Raw genomic sequence first — 18255 nt, 5'->3', positions numbered from 1 at the left:
TAGAACTAATGATTTTTCTGTCCTTTACAAAGACCTAAAATTTGGTTTATTTTATCTTGACTCCATCTTGCAAACTGAGAGCAGGGTCAAGGGGAAGTTGGAACCTTTCCCAGCAAGTATCTGACACAAGGTAAGGCAGGAACAATCTAAATTTGAACAAACACACACAACCAATTTAGCCTCGACAATCCACTTAACCCACATATCTTTGGAAAGAAGCTGCAACACCTGGAGGAAATCCATGTGGAAACAAGGAGAAAAATCCACACAGGAAGCACCCAACGCTTGAACACTGGCTTTCCTGTTACAAAACAGAAATACTATAGTAAGTAAAATCTGTTTTGTTAGTTGCTGACCAAAGCTGAATGCATCTGTCTTTAGGACAAGGTGAAGACTAGGTAACTCTGATGTCTAAAATCATAAAATTAAAAAACTATGTACTAAGTGCTTTGACTTAGCAATGTGCCTTTTGGCTCAATGGCAATACACGCATTCTTCCTTCCCACTGTGATAATTTAATTCACACTTTAATAAGTGAAGAATAAGAAATCATCCCAGCATGCTGCATAAAATTTATCTAAATGTCCATGTAGAAATATTTATATTAGAGTTTAAGCACTTTCCTTACAGCTGTTTGAGTAAAATTACTCTCCTTCTTGATATCCCTTTAAAGTAGGGGTCCAATAGATCTGGACTCGAGCATCTGCTGTGCTGAGCTAATTTATTATAAACAAAAAAGATGGCCTATATTTGTAAGGCAGCTACAGTACAATACAGCCTCTGGGTGGGGGAAAAAAAAATCTTATATGCAAAAGCATAATTACTAACTCATTTCGAGCTGTTGATTGCTTGTACTCATACAGCACTAAAGATCCTTCAGCTTTTGGTTAGTAAGGAGCAGCTGTGGAGATCAGCAGTGTTTTCGAAAGAGAGACAACTGTCTGCATCACGAGGAGCAGGAGGAGGAGGTGGAGGTGGAGGATTAATAATGCAGCATGAAAGCTCAGGGTGGTGAGAGGGAGATGTAGATTAAACGAACACAGCTGGACTCGTAGAAGCACCTTTGATTAAACGGACTTTCCTAATCTGCTTAGACTTAAAATGAAGGTAATTGATGCAACTTGATTCTCTCTTCTTTGTCCCCAATCTGACTCGAGTATTTTTTTGCTAGCAGTTCTGTAGATTCAGAAATAGATACATGCTGGGGAGATAATCTGTCTCTTACCTGAAAAGTAAACAATGAATGTTGGGGAGATTATGCTGTCTATAGCCGGTTTAGTAGTTGTGTTAATATGTCTGGATTTCAAAAGAGAAAGAAGGCAAAAAACAGCTTTGGCAAAAGATTAATTCACTTTGTCTGTGTTTAAATGTAGGTGATAAGGCACTTGTATTTTCTACTGTCCTTCTTTTCTTCCTTTATTTTTTAAAATGTCACGCATAATGCTGTCTGTGCAGTCATTTGCTATCGTGCAAAACTGAGTTTGTACATTTCAATTTTTAAAAGGCATTATGTAAACTTTGTAATGAAAGTGTAAATATACTCCTCCTCTGAGAAATGGGTGTGGCAAAGTTCTGTTGGAGTGTTGATTGGTTAGCTACACAATATTTCAATGAATGTGTCTTTTGATATACTGTACAAAAAGATACAATCTGAGAAATCGAAAAACGTTTTTGAATAGGTAGGCAATGCTAAACAAATTAAACTGATTAATTCTTTGTCTTTACTCTCTTTGATGGCATTTATCTTTGCGGGAGCATTTTTAGCATATTGCATTGAGAGTAACATGCAGAACTGATTAAGTCAAGGTTAGGGGAGGCAGGCATAAATACACCCCTGACCTGTTGGACTGTTTACAGGTTTAGGAACATAGGAGCTTAATACCTGACTTTTAAGTCCAGCAGGACCGAGATCTCATCTGGGTGTTCTTGCTTTGGCCAGAAGTTTAGAAAAAAATGAATTTAGAATTGCTCTTATGCAGTGCTTCTGTGATACTTCACTTTCATTCTGTTCAGAGTCAGACTAGTGTACTCTTCTAAATGTAGCTTCTGCTGTTCAGCATAATTTCAGGATATTGTCCATATAATACATGTTAGGAATCAACTACTTTCTAAGACCTCCATAGCTCTAACAGATGAAACAACAATTACAGCATTAAAGGTCAGGTACATTAAAAAACTGAATATCTATGTGATTGCACCATCTGGTTGATCCTGGTAGTTGCCCATGTGCCTCACTGAATGTAATAATGCAAGTCAATTAGACAAACCGTGGGACAAACTTTCTGCACAAATTTGTGCATTCTAAAATGTATAGTGCAAATGATTGAGCTTTATTGGGATATTGTTCTGTACATGTCTCTGTTGAGTTGGTATGGAAGTGCAGTGGTAGCATTGATGCCTCATGATAAGTTTGCGTGTTGTTCCTGTGTCTGTGTGAGTTTGTCCTGGTATTCTCCTGGAGTCCATAGATAAGTGAGACAAATTAGGTGAATTGATGATGCTAAATTGACCCTAATGTGTGGCTGTGGGTGTGTGTAGGTGTTTGTGTGTGTATTCACCTGTGTGTGTTAGACTGATGGCCTCTCCAGGGTTTGTTCCTGCTTTGTGCCCTAAGCTAGCTGGAATAGGCTCCAGTATAAGGTGACTGAGGTCTAGATTAAGCAGGTTATAAAATGACATGAAATTCCTTGTACTGATTTCCTTTAATTTAGAGAGGTAGAAGAAAGAGAACATTATGGAATATGCCCAGTTCTAATGTGGGTCAACCAAAGATTCTGTTTTATTGACTGATAAAGATGGGCCTGAATGGTACAGCGGTTTGTTTACTATATGAATGCTCTCTCGTTTACCAGTCATTTTCATAACAATAAATGGTGTAGTTGAGGTGTACAAGGTGTGTTGTTCTGGAGCACTCTAGAGTAATGCATGAATGCCCAGAATGTTTAACCACCATTGCATATAAGGTGTCTCCCTTCTTGAGAGCATTAGGATGTTTTTGCAATGCTAATTTTGCATATGTATTCCTTTTTCTAACTCTTTTTGGGTTTTTGAGGTTTCACATTTGCTATTAAATCTTTTGTTTTAAGGTGGTTAAAATATATTTATGTTTTCCTTTGACACCATCTTGAAATTCTGTGTGTGTTGCTCCTTTGTTTATGCATCTTTAAGGAGTTGCTATGGTGTGATATTCAATAGGTGACGTCATTCATCCTTCGGTAGCTTCTTGTCCATTCTAGGGAAATGGAAACCATGTTAGAGACAGTGTTTCACTCTTTCTTCTCCCACAGTGAGAACCCCAACCCAAACCAGTGAGATGCTTAACAGACTGGTGTGTGTGATTTAAAAACAGTAAAAAGAAAAGGTTAAAATGGGCCAGAAAACACAGACATTGAAGGGTGGATTTCTGGGAGATTTCATACTTTTGCCCATTTTAATCTTTTCTTTTTATTTGGCCATTTCAGATTTTTTATTTAAAACTTGGACTGTAAGGCCAGCATCTCAGAGTTGTCTTTTTTGTGCTGCAGATGACAACCATATTTGTTGTATATTTAGGGAAGCAGCCAACTGAGCACATATAAGACGTCTGTTTCTTAAGCTACACACTCTGATGTTCTTATTCTCTTTTACAGTTGGGCATATGGCTCTTTTACCTCTTCTGTTACCTGCAGATTACCCTTCTCTCATAACAGTACTGGAAAGCATTGAATGGATTCACTTTCTTTTTTTTTTGCCACATCTGTCACATGGAATAACCTTATATTTGCAAAACAACAATAGGTTGATGTGTTTCATGAGAAAGCTGTTTTAATGTTGCCCATTTTAGAACCCAGATTTGAATTTTAGGAATGCCAGTACATTGAAACCCATGGAAAGACAACTGACTTGATTTAATGAACAGAATCGCATGTTTCAGCGGTGCTAACACAATTACAAAGGTTTCTCTAATAACCAATTAGCATTTAGGCATTATTAATTACGGATGAGCCAAAAGAATTCACCATTAGGACACTGGAGTAGTGGCTTCTGATAATGGGGCTTGCAGTCATATGTAATTAATAAATTATAAATCAGTAAATTCAAAAAATAATAGCCATTTGCAAATTAGCTATATTTTAAATAAATATAATGATACCTTTATGAAAAAAAGCATTGATTTCTATCAAAAACATGTAGTTGTGTTGTACTGTGCTAGAAATTATGGATGCAATGAGAAGTCAAGCAAAATGACACCTTTTATTGGCTTTCGGGGCAACTCAGGCCCCTTTTCAGGCAAAAACATGAAAATTTCTGGGTGATTCCAAGCTTATGACCACTAGCGTGTGGACGTGTCTGTGTGAGTGTGTAAAGGGTGGGCAAAACTAGGTTTATAGTTGTTAATATTGAAAAAGACATGAAGGAATGATTATTACAATAACTAACTCAATGGCTTTATTAACTTTATTAACTCAAAAGAATGGCACAATGGCACAGTGCACTCAGGCATGGTGATTGTAAATGCTCAGATTACTGGCCTTCATTATTTACATATTCTTGTAGTCTACTGGCTGATAACAACAATAATTATAATAATAATAATAATAAGAAGAAGAAGAAGAAGACAACAAATAATACAAATACACATAAAGAATACAATAATGAATAATAATACAAGAATAATATATATAATTATATAGATTGTGAAATAATCAGACTTGACACACTTAAAAAGCTTTGGGGCATCCACCCGTATAATTTCACTGGCACCAATGGGTTCTGAAAAAAAGACAGTTGTGTCCTGAATGGTGTCCAAAACAAGAGTGAAGATTGCTGGAAAAAATGGCAGTTTTGAATGCCAAAACCAGAAGTGATGTAGTGGACCCGGAAGTGACACACTTGATGGCGTTGGAAGTGGAAATGACAGAGTCAAATTAAATCAGCTAAATAAGCCCATTTGCATATCTTTAAGGTGATAATCAGACACCGAGTTCTCAGAGACACAGTCACCCAGATATATGAACAGTGTGTAAACTCCACACAGGCAGTGACAGGGAGGGCATTGAAACTCTGCAGCTGTAATTTAACCACAAAGTGCAAAATGAACCTTCACTCTTATTAGAAAAAGGTTTTCTGATAATTAAAATATTTATACATTAAAGATGACAGTAAAACAACCAGATCTACTTAATATATCTAATATATATATATATATATATATAGTAATAAATAAAGAGTCCTTTCAAATAGAAAAAGTTTTGGGGTTTTATCCCCGTATATTGTCGTCCAGACAACAATGAAAAGAATGATCCAAATATGACTTTTTCAGTACACAAAATGAATGAAATGCTGTAACAAAATGGCGTTTATATAGAAGATGGGATGATGGGAGGAAGTGGTTGGCAGGAAGTGACGATTGGAGGCGGGACCACGTAACCAACGTCACCAGGAGCAGACTGAAGTAATCGAGTGGGAACCGGAAGTGACGTCATCAGATGGAAACCGGAAGTGACGTCTTCGCGGCCATTTTGGATTTGTGCTTTTGAAAATGTTTTACTTGTCTTCCGGTTTTCTGTAGATAGAGAGTCAGGTAAGCACCACGTGATAAACCCTTGTCTCGCGAGATTTCACTCACCTTTAGGCTCTTTGACTGCCTCCAACTCGCACGTGTGTGACTATATATATATATATATATATATATATATATATATATATATATATATATATATATATATATATATATACTGCTCAAAAGAATTAAAGGAACACTTTTTAATCAGAGTATAGCATAAAGTCAATGAAACTTGTTTAACTTGGTTTAACAGGTGGAGGCCACTGACATTTTTCCCTCCTCATCTTTTCTGACTGTTTCTTCACTAGTTTTGCATTTGGCTACAGTCAGTGTCACTACTGGTACCATGAGGTGATACCTGGACCCTGCAGAAGTTGCACAGGTAGTCCAACTTCCCCAGAATGGCATCAATATGTACCATTGCCAGAAGGTTTGCTGTGTCTTCTAGGACAGTCTCAAGGGCATGGAGGAGATTCCAGGAGACAAGCAGTTACTGTAGAAGAGCTAGACAGGGCCATAGAAGGTTCTTAACCCATTAGCAGGACCAGTATCTGCTCCTTTGGGAAAAGCAGAACAGGATGAGCACTGTCAGAGCCGTACAAAATGACCTCCAACAGGCCACTGGTGTGAATGTCTCTGACCAAACAACCAGAAAGACTTCATGAGGGTGACCCAAGGGCCCCATGTCCTCTAATGGGTCCTGAGCTCACTGCCCAGCAGCATGCAGCTTGATTGGCATTCGCCATAGAATACCAGAATTGGCAGATGCACCACTGGTGCCTTGTGCTTTTCACAGATGAGAGGTTCACCCTGAGCACGTGACAGAAGTGAAAGGGTCTGGTGAAGCCATGGAGAACATTATGCTGCCTGTAACATCATTCAGCATGAGCACTTTGGTGATGGGTTAATGATTGTCTGGGGAGGCATATCCATGGAGGGTCACACAGACCGCTACAGGCTTGACAAAGGCACCTTGGCTGCCATTAGGTATCAGGATGAAATCCTTGGACCCATTGTCAGACCCTATGCTGGTGCAGTGGCTCCTGGTGCACGACAATTCCTGGCCTCATGTGGTGAGAGTATGCAGGCAGTTCCTGGAGGATGAAGGAATTGATACCATTGACTGGCCACCACACTTTCCTGACCTAAATCCAATAGAACACCTCTGGGACATTATGTTTTGGTCCATCCAATGCCACCAGGTTGCACCTCAGACTGTCCAGGAGCTCAGTGATGCCCTGGTCGAGATCTGGGAGGAGATCTCCCACAACACCATCTGTTGTCTCATTAGGAGCATGCACTGATGTTGTCAGGCATGTATACAAGAACACAGGGGCCATACAAAGTGCCGCGTACAATTTTGAGTTGCTGCAATTAAATTTTGGCAAAATGGACTAGCCTGCCACATAATTTTTTCACTTTGATTTTTGGGGCGTCTTTGAATTCAGGGCTCTGTAGGTTGATCATTTTCATTTCCGTCAAACGATGTGGCATCCTTTCGTTCCTAACACATTACCCAGTCTATAGCAGTATAGATATCCAGGAGGATTTCTTTTTCCCATTGAGATCTGATGTGTTTTCAAAGTGTTCCTTTAATTTTTTTTGAGCAGTTTATATATATATATATATATATATATATATATATATATATATATATATATATATATATATATGCGGTGTGCTGGCGCCCTGCCTGGGTTTGTTTCCTGCCTTGCGCCCTGTGTTGTGTGGGATTGGCTCCAGCAGACCCCCGTGACCCTGTAGATAGGATATAGCGGATTGGATAATGGATGGATGGATATATATTTATATATGTATACACTTTGTATACATTAGAGCTGTTGGAATTAATGCATTAACACACATGATTCATTATAAATGGTTTAATGTGTTATTTTTCCTTAATTATGTTAATTGCAACTCCTTGCTATCTAAGCAAATGGTTTTCAGACTGGGGGCATGGTCCTGGTGAGGTTAGTACAATTATAAAGATTGTCTTTAAATTGCCTGTTTTTTAAATAAATATACAGGTAACTGAAAATGTTCTGTGGTTGTCACATAAAGCAGTCATATATCAAATGGGTGTCTGGTTGCACTTGAGGGAACAAAAAAGAGGCTTAAAAAGACCATTGGTTACACAGCAGCTGAACTCTGGTGTTCACATTCAGCTTGCTTCAAATCCACCATGCTGTCTCATGACGCTCTGCCAGACTCCACTCCTGTCTTTCTAAATCAAAGCCATTCATTGCTCCCTTTGGCTCCAAGAGAACAGGCTCCCTTTCTCTTTTACTCCTCACAGCAGTGATTATTTTCAAAAAAGAGCCTTTCAGGGGAGTGCTGCCTTCCTCAAACACCCCCAAACCCCCCTGCACAAGTAGCCTGTATATTCCTGTCTTCCATTGTTAGATAATTTTTAGTTTTGGTGAACTTGTTTTTTGTATCTTCATTTTTAGAACAGTTTTTGATACTGTCAGACTAAGACAGAACAATATACATTATAGATTAATTTTTAACAGTTTTGAATTATACAATACATATGTCTAACATTAGGGTGACACGGTGGCGCAGTGGTAGCGCTGCTGCCTCGCAGTTAGGAGACCCGGGTTCGCTTCCCGGGTCCTCCCTGCGTGGAGTTTGCATGTTCTCCCCGTGTCTGCGTGGGTTTCCTCTGGGTGCTCTGGTTTCCTCCCACAGTCCAAAGACATGGTGGATTGGCGATTCTAAATTGGCCATAGTGTGTGCTTGGGGTGTGGGTGTGTTTGTGTGTGTCCTGCGGTGGGTTGGCTCCCTGCCCAGGATTGGTTCCTGCCTTGTGCCCTGTGTTGGCTGGGATTGGCTCCAGCAGACCCCCGTGACCCTGTATTCGGATTCAGTGGGTTGGAAAATGGATGGATATATCTAACATTACATTTTAGTATTATTAATATTAATCAAGAGCAGAATGCTTTTGTTTCAGACAGAGTTACCAGTGTTTGGTTTCCTTCATCCTTCCTTTAAAAATAAAGACAGGAGTAGGTTAAAGTTAGAAGCAGAGCTATGCTTAAAGTTATGAACACTAGAACCTGAAATTGACAATTATGACCATATAACATATACAGTGGTGTGAAAAACTATTTGCCCCCTTCCTGATTTCTTATTCTTTTGCATGTTTATCACACAAAACGTTTCTGATCATCAAACACATTTAACCATTAGTCAAATATAACACAAGTAAACACAAAATGCAGTTTTTAAATGATGGTTTTTATTATTTAGGGAGGAAAAAAAATCCAAATCTACATGGCCCTGTGTGAAAAGTAATTGCCCCCTGAACCTAATAACTGGTTGGGCCACCCTTAGCAGCAATAGCTGCAATCAAGCGTTTGCGATAACTTGCAATGAGTCTTTTACAGCGCTCTGGAGGAATTTTGGCCCACTCATCTTTGCAGAATTGTTGTAATTCAGCTTTATTTGAGGGTTTTCTAGCATGAACCGCCTTTTTAAGGTCATGCCATAGCATCTCAATTGGATTCAGGTCAGGACTTTGACTAGGCCACTCCAAAGTCTTCATTTTGTTTTTCTTCAGCCATTCAGAGGTGGATTTGCTGGGGTGTTTTGGGTCATTGTCCTGTTGCAGCACCCAAGATCGCTTCAGCTTAAGTTGACGAACAGATGGCCGGACATTCTCCTTCAGGATTTTTTAGTAGACAGTAGAATTCATGGTTCCATCTATCACAGCAAGCCTTCCAGGTCCTGAAGCAGCAAAACAACCCCAGACCATCACACTACCACCACCATATATTACTGTTGGTATGATGTTCTTTTGTGAAATGCTGTGTTCCTTTGACGCCAGATGTAACGGACATTTGCCTTCCAAAAGTTCAACTTTTGTCTCATCAGTCCACAAGGTATTTTCCCAAAAGTCTTGGCAATCATTGAGATGTTTCTTAGCAAAATTGAGACGAGCCCTAATGTTCTTTTGCTTAACAGTGGTTTGTGTCTTGAAATCTACCATGCAGGCCGTTTTTGCCCAGTCTCTTTCTTATGGAGGAGTCATGAACACTGACCTTAATTGTGGCAAGTGAGGCCTGCAGTTCTTTAGACGTTGTCCTGGAGTCTTTTGTGACCTCTCGGATGAGTCGTCTCTGTGCTCTTGGGGTAATTTTGGTCGGCCGGCCACTCCTGGGAAGGTTCACCACTGTTCCATGTTTTTGCCATTTGTGGATAATGGCTCTCACTGTGGTTCGCTGGAGTCCCAAAGCTTTAGAAATGGCTTTATAACCTTTACCAGACTGATAGATCTCAATTACTTCTGTTCTCATTTGTTCCTGAATTTCTTTAGATCTTGGCATGATGTCTAGCTTTTGAGGTGCTTTTGGTCTACTTCTCTGTGTCAGGCAGCTCCTATTTAAGTGATTTCTTGATTGAAACAGGTGTGGCAGTAATCAGGCCTGGGGGTGGCTACGGAAATTGAACTCAGGTGTGATACACCACAGTTAGGTTATTTTTTAACAAGGGGGCAATTACTTTTTCACACAGGGCCATGTAGGTTTGGATTTTTTCTCCCTAAATAATAAAACCATCATTTAAAAACTGCATTTTGTGTTTACTTGTGTTATATTTGACTAATGGTTAAATGTGTTTGATGATCAGAAACATTTTGTGTGACAAACATGCAAAAGAATAAGAAATCAGGAAGGGGGCAAATAGTTTTTCACACCACTGTAAAGGCACTCAACCTTCATTCACAATTTCAGTTACTTATAACGGGTTATTTTCTGCTTCATTTGATGTTGATTCATATGTAGCTGTATAATTTTTTTAAATTAAAATTATGGAAATTTTAGGCTTTACATTTTTTCCTTATTATACCTTGCTATTGTTCGTACATTAAAAAATAATTTTTTTAAAAAGTATTTGAACATTAGAGAAACTAAAAGACAGACACAACCAAACAATAAACTCTTTCTAAGTGACAGGGGTTTAGGAAATCTCACTTTTAGAATTAAAGTACTGAACAATTTAAGACTAAAAGGAAACAGGGATACTTTAAAATATTTCAATTCCTGGAGGTGGTATGCCAAGAAAAAAGACTGAAAACCCCTGCCCTAGAGATATCATGTGACGTTTAATCGCATATGTGTCAATTGTCTGATGTTCTTAAGGATATGCTTTGATTAACAGGTATACTATTATATAAAATCATGTGGTGTGACTACTCTTAGCAATAACTGAAACCCAAGAACATGCCCTACTTCATCATGTTAGGTTTATATTAGTGGGAGCCCTGACTTGATAATACTGCATTTTGGAGGGTCTTGACTTAAAGGTTTGGAACCTCTGATCTAAGCTACTGTATTCATTAACAATGTCTGAGAAAGAAGAAATTTATGATGTTTGCTTTTGATTTAAAACTCTCCCAGACACTTCAAAGGACAAAATTGTTGATTCTTGTAAAATTAGTGTGGGCAAATTTAAATATCAGAGAAGTGTAATGTCCTCGGCTTATCACTTAAGAGCAAAACTTCCCTGTTGCTGCAGTTAATAACTGTAATGTTAGGCAACAAAATCTGCAGCAGACTGCAATCCGTGAATGTACAATTTGACATTAACCACCACTATTTATTGTAAAATGGATCACATCAGACTGCAGGCCACTAATTATACAAGTAGTTGAAAATACAAGACTGAGAGACTTCATTCAGTGAGGTCTGACAAGTCTTACTCATTACCTTCACCGCTTTACGTGAGACGATTATGTCACACGTCAAGGATTTCTAGTGAAAGACACAAGTCTTTGCAGTTTGTGCAGGTAAGACGTTGCATAGCAGTCACATTCACAGGGAACTACTGAAACTTGTTGATTGACATTTTGCGATTAATTGTGATTTAAAAATGTAATCATTTGATGACACTGTATGACCATGAGGAAGTGACTTTGGACCTGCCTGTGCTCCAACTGGAAAACCAAAAGAAATGCAACCAATTATATATATATATATATATAAACATCCATTATCCAACCCGCTACTTCACAGGGTCTGCTGGAGCCAATCCCAGCCAAAACAGGGCACAAGGTAGGGAACAAATCCCGGGGAGGGCGCCAGCCCACCGAAACACACACACACACACACACACACACACACCAAGCACACACTAGGGACAATTTAGAATCACCAATGCACCTAATCTGCAAGTCTTTGGACTATGGGAGGAAACCCATGCAGACATGGGGAGAACATGCAAACTCCACGCAGGGAGGACCCGGGAAGCGAACCCAGGTTTCCTAACTACGAGGCAGCAGCGCTATCACTGCGCAACCATGCCGCCCTATATATATATATATATATATATATATATATATACATACACAAAATGCCATTCAAAAATTTTGTTTAAACAAACTGTATAACACAGAAACACATTCCTCACATCGTTGGATAGAGGAAAGTTCAAAGTTTGGTCCTATGGTCCTTCAGGTTGCATGCACTTAACATGAGCACCATGTGTAGCACGACAAACATCAAAACACTAGATCATTTCTTGCCACACACGAGTCAACTGGTCCCTATTTACTGAATTCACAGCTTCCTTAATTTGATGCCACAAAGCGGGCATAGGTTGAACAAACACTCTTTCTTTAATGTATCCCAATAGATAAAAATCGCATGTGGTAAGGTCTGGAGACCTGGGAGGCCATACAATGACCAAGATCTTGTTGTCCACCTCTTCCAATCCATCGTCCTGGAATGGTTTTGGTCAGGTAACGGCAGACCTCCAAGTGAAAATGGGGCGGGGCACCATCTTGCATGAAAATGAAGTCAGCGCTCGGTGGCATTCACTGGTACTTTTAGGCAGGCTTTTAAACTTTGAACTTTCCTCTATCCAGTGATGTGCGGAATGTGTTTTTGTCTTATGCAGTTTGTTTGAAATATTTTTTTGAAATCTGCTCTTTCATTTCGAATTGCCCGATATATTAGGTGTGTAAGCCCGTGCTGTAAAAAACCTGGGCTCCTAGAAACCATGGATCTGGCACTTCTGGCACAATCAATTAATCACATCGGTTGTGCATTAGCGGCTAAGCAAGTTTCTCTCCCTTTGGATGTTTTGTTTTGCTGATCTGCTTGCCTTGCTTGTATTAGCGGCTAAGTGAGTTTCTTTTTTTGCAGCAGTTTCACTTTAGTGACAGAGTCACTTTCTTTGAGCTTCATGCTATAACCTCGCTCTTTCGGGCCGGACAGACAGGCAGACACAGTTCTACACGTTTATATATAAGATATATATATATCTTGTAACCAGTAGGGCCCCAAACCTCAGATACAATCACACCCAACAGAGTCATAGTGACAAATATAGTGCCCTTTATTAAGCACAGTGCCTTAAGGAACAGGCAAACACAGCCAAAGTATCACAACCACAGATAGTTTAGAGATCCTTCTCTCTCCCCACACTCCTCTGACGAGATCCTTCCTCTGCTTTCCTCTTCTTCTTTTAGAAGAAAAAAAAGTCTTTAGGCATAAAAATCAAAGAAAGCACTAATTGACAAAAAAACTTTCTACTAAAAGTTACCTTGACTATGGGTTATCGAGAGTATTCTGCAGACATTTCTTGTTAACTTAGTGTCTGTGCTTTTTGTCTGAGTACTAGATAATTTCATGTTTCATTTTAATTTGCTTCAGTTTTTAGTAAATTCTTGTTTCCAGTACTGCCGAGACCTTTATTTTAAAGGTTACATATGGCCTTGTCTAAGTACTCAGCTCCCCTCATTTTCTGCTTTAAACATTTACAACTATTTGCTTGGCAGACATTTTTATCCAAAGTGACTTACAAAGGAAGTAAACATAATCAAGGAAAATTAGGCTGGAGACTATTTGTTCAGCAAGTGTAATAAGACAGTTAAGAAAGCTTATTGCCACAAGTGAAAAGATACAATAATTAATACATTTTCAATCATAGATTAACAATCAATAAAGCAATTAACCTTAATGTAACAACAAATCAACAGTATGAAAGAAAGTTTTTTTTCTTTTTAATCAATTAAACAGATATTCACAGAACAGATGGCTCTTCAATTGCTTCATAAATACATTCAGGGAGTCAGCAGTTCAGATGGACAGCTTGTTCCACCAACTAGGAACTACAAAGGAAAAGAGTCCGGATTAAAACTTGATATCCCATAGAGGTGGCATCACCCAGACGCTGTTCCCTGGTAGACATGAGTGGGTGAGAAGGAGCATTGTACCTCACCAGTGTCTCCATATACACTGCTGCTGATCCATTGTCTACTCTGTAGGCAAGCATCGGGGATTTGAACTTGATGCGTGCTGCTACATGGAACCAATGTAGTGACCTGAAGAGATCTTGGCTGGTTAAACACAAGATGGGCCTCTGCATTCCAGACCATTTGCAGCGGCTTGATAGCACATGCAGGTACTCCTGCCAGAAATGAGTTGTAGTAGTCCAGACATGACAGGACCAAAGCTTGGACCTGAGGTTGTGCTGCATATTCCGTCAGGTGAGGCCTGATCTTGTGGGTGTTTGTGGTAGAAATTGACATCTTAATTAAAGAAAGAAACTTGTCCTCTAACAAGATCTGATAAAACCTTTGAGACAGTAATCAGGAAGGAGAAAAGCTTATCCATCTGCGTCATTTATTACACCTGTAGAACCATGCTGAGGAGGGAGCATCTCTCACAGCATGATGAGAATGGTTGCAGAATAAAAGCAGAAGCTCATACTTACTGATAACTGAATTTACATAACAGGGCTGATTGATGCTTACATATCATACTCTGATTTGTTAAAAGACATGAGGTACTTAGCATAGAGCACAACAAGCCTAAATGAAAGTCTTTCTTCATTATGTCCTTGTTCTTAAACATCTCTTAGTTCAGATATTACCCTTGAAATCTCATTTCAAGTGTGTGTGACAACTGCCCAGTTTTGTTTACAAAATATCTGCTGATCTCTTAATCATAAATTTGTTACCCACTTGATCTTTGCCTGGTTTACTGATATGCCAGAACAGGTTTCTGACATTTAAAAAAAAAATTATACTTCTAAGGTGTGTGCTACATTTTAATATGGAAAGCATATCAAAACACTTTATCCTAAATGAATATGCAACCCCTAAGTCTAATTTTTCCTCCATATGTTGTGCAGCGTGAACCAGCATGAATGAGAAACAGTAGAAATGTGGTCAGAAAAAGATAGCTGCTCATCATTCACCTCCCCAAGATTGCATACTGACTTGGCAAGTGTTAGCAACAGTGAGCCAAACTGAGCCAACAGAGATGGGGAATTGAACAGACTGACTGGCCTGGATCACAAGAAGTGCAGTTTTTGCCAGGTTGAGCTGTAGCTGGTGGTCCTTCATCCAGGATGAGTTATTAGTAAGGCATTCAGAGACTCTAGCTGATACTGTGTTGTTCTGAGGAGGGAATAACAGGTACAGCTATGTATCATCAGCATAACACTGATAACAGAACCCAAGGGATTAGATTATGAAGCCCAGCAAGGTGTTGTAGAGTGAGAAAAGTAAAGGACCAAACACTGATCCTTGGGGCACCCCTGTACATGTCTGATGTGCTCTTGACAACTCTCCTCACCAGAATACACTGTAGGATCTACCCGAGATGTAGGAATCCGGACATCTGAGAGCTATCCCAGTGATGCCAAGGTCAGAGAGGGTGGCAAGAAGGAGGAAAAGACCTGGTTAGAAACAGCACATTCAAATGTTTTGGAAAGAAAGGAGAGAGACAGGCTTGTGATTTTTAACTTGGGATGGATCATATGTTATAATTTTGAGAAGTGTGGCTATCAGAGCATGTTTAAAAATGGTAGGAAATGTGCCTGAGCTGAGTGAGGTGTTAATGATGTGGGTAAGTGCAAGATCAGTTGAGGGGAAGATGGCCTGAAGGAGATGTGAGGGGATAGGGTCAAGTGTACAGGTAGTGGGGTGATTGGAGAGGAGGTTGGAAACATTAGTAGCAGAGAGTGGAGAGAATCTTGGGTAGTTCTTGGGAGGAGGCATAATAAGTGGTAGTGATAATGAAAATTGACTGCTGATTGCCACCTTTTTTGAGGATAGGGTGGCAGCAAAGTTGTCAGCAGATGACAAGGTGGATGACGATTAAGAAAGGAGATGAAAGGGAGAACAGAGAGCATGTGTCAGTGGAGCTGTTAGTTCTGGTCTGATAGAACCTTACCTTAGCATTGATGGTAGCAGAAGAAAAGGATGCAAGAAGGGATTGGTATTTAGCCAGGTCTGCCCGAGTCTTTGACATACTCCATTTCTTTTCCGCTCTCCAAAGCTCAGCCCAATGATTGTGTAGTTCTTCAGAAAGTACTTCCTGCCAAGGACAGGGAGGTTTTTTGTGTGCAGGCCTGGAAGAGAGAGGACAAACATTGTCAAGACAGGAGGACAGAGTCAAGCATAGGGTGTCTGTGGCAGTATTGGAGTCAAAGAAGGAGAAGTGGTCAGGAGGAGGGAGAGCAGAGGATACTATGAAAGAGAAATGTGTGGGAGAGAGAGAGAGAGAGAGCAGAGGTGATGGTGGAAGAATACAGTTGGGGGAGAGAGAGAAGAAGAAAGCAGCAGAGAGAACTAAATGAAAAAGTGGTCAGACATGTGTGGAGGAGTGACAGTTGCATTTGTGTGAGTGCAGTCTCCTGAGAGAACAAGGTCAAGCAGATTGCCAGCCTTGTGAGTCGGTGGGGTGTGGAGCACCAAGATGTTGAAGGAGGAAAGAAGAGCAAGAAAGTCAGCAGCAGGAGGGCAGTTCATGTGGATTTTCAGGTTCCCAAGAATTAGAAATGGGCTGCTGTCATCTGGGAGGGAAAAGAGAAGTCTAACCAGCTTAACAAAGAAGTTCCTGAGTAAACCCAGGGCTTAATAAATAACAATGTTCACGTTAATTGGAAAGGAGACAGTAATTGAATGGTATTCAAAAGTAGTGAAGTTGCATACATTACTGAGGGGGATGAATCTCCAGCTCTTGGTTTTAAGGATACCGGTCATCCCATCCTCACCAGTGGAGCAGCAGGAGTGGGAGAAGCTGAAGGCAGAGGAGAGTAACGTTGGTGTTACTGCATTTTTCAGTAAAATTTATGTCTGTCAGAGCCACTACTTGGAGACTCCTTTGGGTAGCAAAAGCTGGAATGAAGTCTGCTTTGTTGACTGTAGACTTGCAGTTCCACCAGCCAAAGGAGAAGAGGGTGTCTGAAGTTGTGGCTTGATACAGCAGGTGAAGGTTGTCTGGATTACTCCCTGTGCTGATAAAGTGGCACGAGAAGTATCTTCTTTTCAATAACAGGAATGTATTGTTGACACATGCTCAAGACAATATTGAAAGGAAAGGAAAACATAGTACCTTAGTTAAGTTGGAGTGTCCATTACCTTGTCTGGTGTCATTGCTCGGTGGTCTCACACAAGTAGGTCTCCACACAAGGAGGGCTGCAAATGTGGACTGATCTTGTGTGACAAGAGTCTCCTTAAGTTGAAAGTAGCTAAGTGAGTCCAGCTGCAAGACTTGAAGAATTAGCAACACAAAGCAAGGGGGTGGTACTCATTAAACAGATTGAAACTAAGCAGTAAGCGGACAAACAGAGATGCAGGTTGATTGGTATACTTTAAGCAGAACCTTAACAGTAAAATCAACTTAATAATGATAATAATTAAGCACAGATCACCATTTGCATTGCAAAAGTACAAGTCACTAATAGAAACTCAAACCTGAAGACACTTACTTCTGTTGATACAGATACCTATACACCCAGATATGAACAGTCTGCAAATGACCAGCTTTTATGGCTCACTCATACACCACTGGCTGTCTAGTTCAGATGCAATAATTCCAAGTGACATTGTTCTTATCTTCACAAAAGCCACTCCAGTGCCTCCATTAACCTGTTATGCACCAGTGAAGTCAGTCCTGGGTGGCCGTTGTGACTGCAGGGTTTTGTTCCAAACAAATTTCTTACTGAGAAGTCAGTTACTGCAGTTGAACCACTTATTGCTCAAATAATGTTTTTATTATGCTTCATTTCAGTTGTTTCTCCTGTCAAGATTCTCTCCCTTTTGTTGCTTATTTTAGTCGTAAACATCTACATTCATTCTTTTTATTAGTGACAAAGTAACCAACGGTTGTCCATCTAACTTGGTTCCATTTAACCCTGTGTGTAGTCATCCTTAACTATCTGGTTTAATTAAATATTTTGGAAGGACACTGAAGAGAAAAAAGTGAAGGACAGAGAATTACTAATCCACTTCAGGCTACAAATCATTTAGACGAGTGGTTCCCAAACTTGGTCCGAGGGACCCACTATGGCTGCAGGTTTTTGTTCCAACAAGATTCACAATCGGTGATAATAATCGATAAAAAGTGATCTCATTTAATTAGCTGGTCTTTTTTACTCTTCTCTTATTCTGCATTCAGAAAAACACAACAGTAAGATTTTTACATTTATAAGACATTTAAAAATATCTTCATTATTTTCTAAAGCTATAATGCTTAATTCTCTTTTGTTATATTCATATTATTTTCCCCTTTTCCTGTATAGTTTGCTCCCTAACCCTATTAGTGACAATTAATAACTAGCACAGCAGACACCCAGGATGATGAAAGCAGCAGCAACTTCAGTGTCAGACCAGCTAATTAGTAAATAATCAATTAAATAACAGAGCACCTGGAAAAACAGAATGAAAATCAGGAAGAAGATGATGTTAAAGA

At 39.7% G+C, this 18255-nt stretch overlaps 1 protein-coding gene across 3 annotated transcripts in view; it reads left to right on the top strand.

Moving 5' to 3' along the window:
• The first annotated feature begins 915 nt into the window (after positions 1-915).
• The window catches only part of ppef1 (protein phosphatase, EF-hand calcium binding domain 1), a 171541-nt gene continuing 154201 nt past the window's right edge, over positions 916-18255 (top strand). For all 3 annotated transcript variants that reach the window (XM_039745020.1, XM_039745019.1, XM_039745018.1), the window contains exon 1: positions 916-1107. The gene's annotated coding sequence lies outside the window, so the exon portion shown is untranslated. The remainder of the gene's footprint in view (positions 1108-18255) is intronic.

Source organism: Polypterus senegalus, chromosome 2 (genome assembly GCF_016835505.1).
Source record: "Polypterus senegalus isolate Bchr_013 chromosome 2, ASM1683550v1, whole genome shotgun sequence".
NCBI classification, from domain to species: Eukaryota; Metazoa; Chordata; class Cladistia; order Polypteriformes; family Polypteridae; genus Polypterus; species Polypterus senegalus.
This window is presented reverse-complemented; position numbering and strand designations above follow the sequence as displayed.